The following is an 8,657-nucleotide window of genomic DNA, read 5'->3' on the forward strand; positions in this document are numbered from 1 at the left end:
TCATCTAGCGAGTTTTTCGTCTTGCGAGGCATTCGTCTTGCGGGGCACCACTGTATTAAGTGCTGTTTTTTCGCTCCATAAGACACACTAAAAAAAGCTCAACAACTTTGAGCTGAACCCCCCTCTCCCAAAAAGGAGGTAGATCACTGCCAGTTTTTAATTCTGAAAGTAGATCACAGTCTCTTGAGAGTTGCCCACCCTTGGAGTAGAGGATTGGTCTTCAACTGGTGGGTTAAGACCCAATACTGAGTCGCAACAGTAGTACAGCTACCATATAACTATATGGTTAAAAACTTAAGTAGTTGGTCCCCAAATGCATGTTTGGGCTGAAGGTGAGTACTGGAGTCTGAAAAGGTTGAAGGCTACTAGGATACAGCATATGTATGTTGCTCATGTTCTACCCAAAACTTCACCCTCTTTGGGCCATTGCGCCAGCATATCTATACCAGTGGAATGAGTCTGCTGGTAGCCTATTTTCATGGGGCATGTGGGATTTTCTGCCAGCATCTTTTTAATGGTATATCTGGCATTCTACTTGCATAGAAGGGCTTCTGCCAAATCCTGTTACTCTTCTGCCACAGATCTCAAGTACAGGATTATAACAGAGGTTTACATTAATTTTGTGCAACTCTTTCACAACTAAGCCTGAATGAAATTGCTGGGCCTTATTACCTACTGTAGAATTTAAACATGTATTACATTTTTGAGGTGTCACAGAGTTCAAATGTTTGTTTGTTCTTTCAGAAGATTTAATAATAGTAGGCATTCAGCTGAGCTACAGTCATACTAAAATAAAATAAACAGTTAAACATGGCATCAGGGTGATTTCATATTCTTGTCTAGACATACTAATGAAATAAATATGTATTGTGGAAAAAATGGGCAAATATGATAAGAATAATGCTTCTAGATAAGAAATGGTATAGCAGAAAAGCTTTACTAGCAGCAATTTAAAAAGAAAAATGCTTGTGAAAATGTTAATAGGGTATTTTCATTTCTTTCTTTTTGGCTTTGTCATGAAACAATTTTAACTTTATGCTAAATAAAGATTCCATTAATCTAATCTTGGATACATGTCTTTAGCCAACTGTGATCCTCTAATCATCACGGCACACTTGAGTTACTTATAACTTCACAGTGCTGGTACAATTAGAACATTATTAAATACTGTCACAAAGACAAAAATTTGCCACTTCAGCTAGAGAAGAATTTTCATTGCCTCTTTATTATGTCTCTCTCTCCCCCCCCCCATTTCTGCTTTCACTAATAAGCCAAATATATTATGTACTTCTGCAGTAGCCAGATGGTTCCACTGAATATTAAATCTGTTGATCAGGTATTTATATCCAATTAAAACTATAATTAGGTATGCTTACTCTTTCCTCACTGGTAGCTTGCGTGCAACAAATCTGCATTGAGAAGCACCATTCTCCACCCTGCTATTTTACAGGACAATCCAACCTGCTACTCCTTATGGTGAGCTGCGAGGGCCTTGGATTGAGCAGAGTGGTCCTTCTAGTCAGCTCTGCTGAAAATGTGGGCAGGTGGTAGACCTACTGGTGGTATCCCTGCCAGAGTGAGAGGGGGCAAGAGAAAGCACTGAATCCCCAAATGGTATCATAGCCATTGGGCCCGATCTAAACCCAGTTTCTGTGCCAGCCTGCAGCCTACACCCTGCAACCTTCCCCCTTCTGCCATGGCTACCATGCAGAATTGGGCTTGAGAAGACCCTTGCTGGATCCGGCCAGTGTGGCTCATCTAATCCAACATCGTGCTCTCACAATAACCAGCCATTTGCCTAAGGGAAGTTTCTAGGGAGAGCTAAAATCAACAATACAGTGGTACCTCGGGTTACATACGCTTCAGGTTACATATGCTTCAGGTTACAGACTCCACTAGCCCAGAAATATTACCTCAGGTTAAGAACTTTGGTTCAGGATGAGAACAGTAATCGTGCTCCGGCGGCGTGGCGGCAGCGGGAGGCCTCATTAGCTAAAGTGGTGTTTCAGGTTAAGTACAATTTCAGGTTAAGAACGGACCTCCGGAACGAATTAAGTACTTAACCTGAGGTACCACTGTACTGTCAGTTTGCATTTCTTAGTGCAGAAAGTATCAATCTGTTGTGTAGAGATCTTTCCTATTCTAATTAATTAATTAGAGGGTCCTGGAAGCTTCTCTGTGTGAAAGAAACAAGCAGAAAGTTCATGATGTTTGGGTTATTTCTTCAGAGAAGCTGAGTACAGCTGGCTTTAACTGCTTCTCTTATTTCTTTTTGTCAAGGTCATGCTGGCTATAAAAGTAGGGCCAGAAGGAGCCTGGGTTCCACTTTCTCTTTCTATCTCTTTTCCTTCTGGGGTGGGGTTCTGTACATAGTTTGCTTAGTGTTAAAGTTTAGACTTATAAGTTATTGTAAGTTTAAATTAAGTCTGCTGCAACTTGTTTTCTTATGGACAGTGCCAATCCTAAATGTATTGTATTTGTGACCATTATGCTCATTTGCCTTCAGTAGTCTATTTTGGGGGGGAATCCTGCAACGTGCTTAAGTTTTTACTCTGCTAACTATACATTGAGGTTCTGCTCTGGATCAATATTAAGTAGAATTCCATGACAAATACATGTATTATTTCCAAAGCAAAAGAATTTGAACAGAATGATGTGATGCCAACATTGGGAAATGACATCTTGATCACTTGAAGTTCAAGTAGCTTTGGTAGTCCAAAGGACCTTCTATCAGTTTGAGACTTATAGGTAAACTATGATCCCCTTCTTGTACAAAGATAGCCTAACTACAGTTATCCATGTTGTTGTAAATTTGAGGCTGGATTACTAAAATGCCCTTTATGTAGGGCTGCCTTTGAAGATTGTTTGTAAACAGAAGCTAGTCTAGAACATGGCCGCTGGGTTGCTATCAGGGATCTGGTGAAGAGAGCATGTATTGTCTGCATTGGAACAACTCCACTGGCTCCCTACGATTTTCTCATCTCGTTTCAAAGTGGTTTCTCTTTAAAGCTTAAGCTCATCAGTGTTGAAGCAATGATTCTTCAACATCAACTTCGTGGGACTGGTCATGTTGTGTGGATGCCTGATTATCGTCTTCCAAAGCAACTACCCTATTCCAATCTTGAAAAAGGAAAGCATAATGCTGGTGGTCAACAAAAGAGGTTTAAAGACTGTCTCAATGCAAATTTTTAAAAATGTAGTATAAACACTAACAATTGGGAAACATTTGCCCGTGAGCGCTCCAATTGGAGAACAGCCTTTACCAAAAGTGTCATGGGCTTTGAAGACACTTGAACTCAGGACGCAATGGAGAAATGTGCTAAGAGGAAGGCTCGCTTGGCAAACCCACACCGTGATCAACTCCCACCCGGAAACCAATGTCTCCACTGTGGAAGGACGTGGGGATCCAGAATTGGCCTCCAGAGTCACTTATGGACTCATTGTTAACACCCTGTTTATGGAAGACAATCTTACTCGGCTATGAGTGATTGCCAAGGAAGAAGAAGACCATGCATATATTTGTTGGACCACCTTCTCCGGTATCAATCTGCTCATCCACTGAGATCATCATCTGAGATCTTTCTCCAGGGAACTGCACCATCTGAAGCAGCAGTGGAATGTGTCTTCAAGGCGCCCGGGACAGACACACCAGGGTGGTAGTGGTGCGGAGGGTGACATGAGGAGGACGCAGCAAGGCAGGCAGGTACCCTTAAAATCGGTCTGACTGGGCTGATTGGAAGGGCACATGCCTGTTGTGTCCTCCTGATGCCCTGCCAGCTCCACGCTGCTTTGCTGGGATGAGGGATCCGACTCACAAAGCAGTGCAGTGCTGGCAGGGGTGGTGTGAGGAGCAAAATGTGGCCTCAAAAAAAGCTGTATCCGGGGCAATAGCCCCCTTGCCCACGCTATGCATCTGATCTGAAGTTCAGTGGGTGATAGGGACTGGAGAGGCTTTTCTGTAGTGGCTCCTCATCTTGAGAATGCCCTCCCCAAAGAGGCCTGCCTATCATTTAAATGTCAGACAAAAACATTTCTGTTTTCCCAGTTGAAGAACTGTGAATGCAAGCATTCTTTAACTTAGAACAGTTTGATTTTCCAATCTATTTCATTTCAAAAATGGTAGCTTTTGTTTCTTATGATTCTCTTTGCTGCCCTGAGAGCACAAACTCATACTGAATGTGAGGAATATAAATTAACTAACTAACTAACTAACTAATGATGTCCCAAATTTAATCCCTGGCATCTCCAGATGGGGTACGGAAATATATTTGCCTGCAATCCACACAGTGGAGCAGCTGCCGCACAGTGTGGACAATACTGAGCCAGCTGAACCAATGGTTTGACTTTGCATATGGCAGCTTATATTTCCATATTTATCACCCACCATCTTCCAAACTTTTTATGGGACATACTTCCAGACTCCATAGAAGTTCGCACATGATCAGCTAGTTCACTACCACACTGTATATGTTAATAAATCTATTTTTCCTTTTTGAGTGTGTGTTTTGGACAGCGGTTGGGAAATGCTTTTAAATAAATGCACATCCTGTTCTTGATACAATTGCGCTCAGCTGTTAAGAAGAGGCGGAGGTTGCCTCCTTTTCTTCCCTCTGTTTGAGTTTACTGTTTGTCTTTGCTTCATCCCATCCCATTAAAAAGACACATGACTACATTTTAAAGGTTTCTTTCTCATGCTTCTACTAAGTCCCCATGACAGGATTTTGTGTAACTTGAACTATAGTTGCTATGACAGTTTTAAATTATAACCTTCAGGCTTGACTAAGAGTGTAATCTATAATTAGAGACCTAGTTTAAGCTTACAGAAATTGTGGTCTAATTCTATACCGAAGAGAAGTTTTCTTTGGCTTACAATTTACTAAGCCTATCTACCACTGAAACCTGGTACCACTTCAAAACGTAAGCCTTTTTCTTAACCAAAATCACTTCCTGTATGACAACAGCACATACATCTTTTTAACTTCAGATATACATGCATGCAGGAAATAAGAAAAGAATATTTGAAGCAACATCTTTCAGGCATATTTCTTCCTCACATCAAGGCTTTACAAAGGTTGTATTCCAGGCACACTGAGCGGTAAAACTCATCAGGAAGTCTTTTCGATTTCCATAACTTTTTAGATGGTTTTTTTATGCTGTGCCCATGAAATTTTAAAAATCAACCAGTCAGTGGTATCCTTGATTAATACATTCGAAGAACAACAAAGAACCAAATCTGTTGCCAGACATTTTATTGTGAGATTTTAGGAAAGGCTTCCTCAACCTCGGCCCTCCAGATGTTTTGGGACTGCAACTCCCATCATCCCTGGCCACTGGTCCTGCTAGCTAGGGATCATGGGAGTTGTAGGCCAAAAACATCTGGAGGAAGCCTGTTTTAGGAGATCAGAGAAACACTGCAGAGCAGCCAGAACATATAGGTAGCCTAGCATGTTAATAAATACAAGTAAAATAAAATACAATTAAAGTGAGGTGTTTTTTTAAAAAAGAAACGAGGCAGCCATGTTTGTCAGTTATCCCAGGGTCATTGAGCTCAACGGCTAGAATACGGGAAGGTGGAAACAATTTATTCTTTAATGAGCAATTGGGGGAGAGAATATTGCCAATACTTTCTTCATATTTCCTTTAGTAAAAGCTCAACATTCAGAAAACAGCCTTGAATATCCCTGAGGAAAGTCTGTACCCCTGGGCACTTTAATATATACCGCCTGGAATCATCTTGGAATCTCTCACTGCCTCTCTGTTCAAAACTAATAATGGACCAGTTTATACATTATTCTGTAAATGCAAAGCTGTTAGGATATTTCCGTTCCACCTTAAAAGGGAGCAGGCTTTGAGAGTCACAGAGTCTGTGTATTTCCTGTTCACAGGATGTTTATGTTTTCTGTTGCTTTCGTTTTCTCTCTGTGTCTGGAGACACTGATGCAGGCAGTCATGTTTTTCTTTGTTCTGATCAACGCTGAATAAAACTTGTAAATAATGCTCTCCCACGTGCGACTTCTGCTGTGAATTATCTGCTGATAGAGTGTGCATGAGCTCTGGAATGTGGCACGCTATTTTCTAGAAACTCATGTCGCTAATTGCTGATACTGCGTGCCTACGGGAGATCGATGGATCGTCCGGCAGACGGCTTGGGGCTATGATGGACTTTATCTCCCTGGCAGTATCCCAAACAAAATGCAGATTTAGATTATGTTCTTCGCTGAACTTTGTGATTTAGGATTTGCCATCCTGTCCCCATGCAGCACATATTAGGCCTGTTAAAGAGATTCAAGGCTTTCAGACTCTTGTGTACAGTCTGGGGCAGGGAGAAGGGGAGGCACATGGGAGGAAAAGATGCCTGGTGTACAACTTCTGGTGGGAAGTTCACAAAGTTCACCTGGTTACAGTTGACCAGCTGGCTGTCAGTTTAAACGCAGAGTCAAAACTTGAAGCTTCAGAGTTTGTATTTGGATCAATTTTGGTAAGCCTCTTCTGTCAATGTTGATTATTTGCTTGGAAGTTACCTGTAAACTAGACCCAGTTCTATTCTGGTGGTGATCATTTTTATTCAAGAAGAGCACGGCACAAGATGACTTCATGTCTGCAGAAAGAAAAATGTTGAACAAACCAACTCTACCATTCTATGATTCTGTGAAATGCTTGTCTATCCAGGTAAACATACTTGGACACCATCATCCTACTGGAATTCTACTGGCTTGGCTTTCAACCATTTTAAATATTGTTTTAGTGCTGTAACCTGTCCTGGTATCTTATAGTGAAGGGCAGTTGATAAATATGTAAATGAAAATAGCATGGGCATAGCTTTTAAAACTGCTCTCGTCACCTTGCTTGGTTATCTCTAGTCTGCATATCATTATAGGCAATTTCACCCTATTAACTGTGTTAGAATCAGCATTTCTGTGGCTTTTAATTCAAATGCTCATGAAGTTTTGCTTTTGCATCCAGCCCAGCACTGTAGCACTTCAGCTGTTATAACAGGCAATACTGAAGGCCTTTTAGTGTTTATGGTACATGTTTTGCCATAGCTTTTGGACAAACTAGCTTTTCAGGATTTTGTAGTCCTTAAAGCAGCACATGACACAAAGCGAAACACCGAACAGCCCAAGTAGCTCTGCAGCAATATGTCTGAATGGCTGCAAAGGATACCCATTGGCATCACTGCATAAGCTACTGGGTATAACATCGCTGGAGATGGGTAACACACTCTTCCTTCTCCTCAGCCTCTGCCCAGACAAAATATTAAAGTTTCTTATTTAAACACCCCCCCCCACTTCCACAGTGTTGCAATGTGTTCATATCTGCTTTTCCCTATGAGCCTTTGAAAATTATGGTTTTGTTATGGGAATGTAGTACAGTGGTACCTCGGGTTAAGTACTTAATTTGTTCCGGAGGTCCGTTCTTAACCTGAAACTGTTCTTAACCTGAGGTACCACTTTAGCTAATGGGGCTTCCCGCTGCCGCCACGCTGCTGGAGCACAATTTCTATTCTCATCCTGAAGCAAAGTTCTTAATCCGAGGTACTATTTCTGGGTTAGCAAAGTCTATAACCTGAAGCATATGTAACCCAAGGTACCACTGTATTTCAGTTTCAGAGTAAACTGCTCTGAGTTGTGAGAAAGCTTTGGAAAGGCAGGGTATCTTTCTCCAAACAAATACAAATAAATAAAAAGGGTAGGGAAGCACAGAGGTATCTGCTCCTCCATGGCCAGAAGATTTGAAAAACATTTTCTAGGTTTTTCCTATTTGAACAGTATATACTGCCCTTTTCTGTCACACTGGAGAACATATTTTAAGGAAATGAAATTGACAATACCAGGTGCTGCCTGAAAGCTAATGTAGCCAATTTCATAACTCCATCTGCTGGAATGGGGCTAGAGAGAGTAGCTGCAATTAGGAATTAGGAAATAAGAAGACAGAATGAACTCACTTTTTCTCCAGGCTGCAAGGTTCCTCTTTCCCCATTGTGTATGTACAAGTATCAGAGTTTGTGCTACAGTAATAACTTCTATTGCAAGTTAACAGAAATGACCTTCAGTATCCAGTTTAAGAGGGGAAAGGAAGACCTGAGAGAAAAAGAGGAAGGAAAAACCTCATTTGATAGGACTAAATTTTACCTTCTCATACAGTAGAGAAGTTTGAATTCTCAATAAATTCCGTCAGCTATTTGGGTCCCAAGCCTTTTAGGGTTTTGAAGACCAGTGCCAGCACCTTAAAGCAAACAGGCAGCCATATGTGAATCTTGAATTGGAGGGGTGGGAGGCTGGAGGCTGAGAGAAAGTTTGCCTTCCCTAAACCACTCCACCAACTTTGCCATTCATTGACAGGCACCCACAATTCTGGATGCAGCAGGTGACCTCTGCAAGCTTAAGAGTCTGATCCTGCATGCTTACTCCAAAGTAAACACCATTGTAGTGGCTTTAACAGTTGCCAAAGGATTGTATATCCACATTATTCAGAAGTCAGCCCCATTTTTATCAACGGAATTTACATGCATATGCGCACCGTGTCCTCTAATAAAATTCCATTAAAAATAAAATAATTCGGAACCTTGGGGTTCCGATTGTATCATTTCTCTAAGATGCCAGGGCCTGTTCCAGTAATAGCTTAATTATATAGTATTAGGGTTGAAATATTTGCAT

At 41.3% G+C, this 8,657-nt stretch overlaps 2 long non-coding RNA genes across 2 annotated transcripts in view; both read right to left on the reverse strand.

The window, feature by feature from the left end:
* Positions 1–5,565: 5,565 nt before the first annotated feature.
* On the reverse strand, positions 5,566–5,809 carry LOC310691347. The gene is made up of 2 exons (XR_014518475.1): positions 5,724–5,809; positions 5,566–5,692 (listed from the first exon to the last, which is right to left on the reverse strand). It is a non-coding gene; the product is annotated as an uncharacterized lncRNA (long non-coding RNA).
* Positions 5,810–6,191: 382 nt separating this feature from the next.
* LOC310691115 overlaps positions 6,192–8,657 on the reverse strand; it is a 2,812-nt gene continuing 346 nt past the window's right edge. The window contains exons 2-3 of the long non-coding RNA XR_014518328.1: positions 7,946–8,081; positions 6,192–6,598 (exon numbers count right to left, since the gene is read on the reverse strand). This is a non-coding gene — a long non-coding RNA (uncharacterized lncRNA). The remainder of the gene's footprint in view (positions 6,599–7,945; positions 8,082–8,657) is intronic.

Source organism: Podarcis liolepis (assembly GCF_965112155.1).
Source record: "Podarcis liolepis genome assembly, chromosome: 1".
Classification (NCBI taxonomy): Eukaryota; Metazoa; Chordata; class Lepidosauria; order Squamata; family Lacertidae; genus Podarcis; species Podarcis liolepis.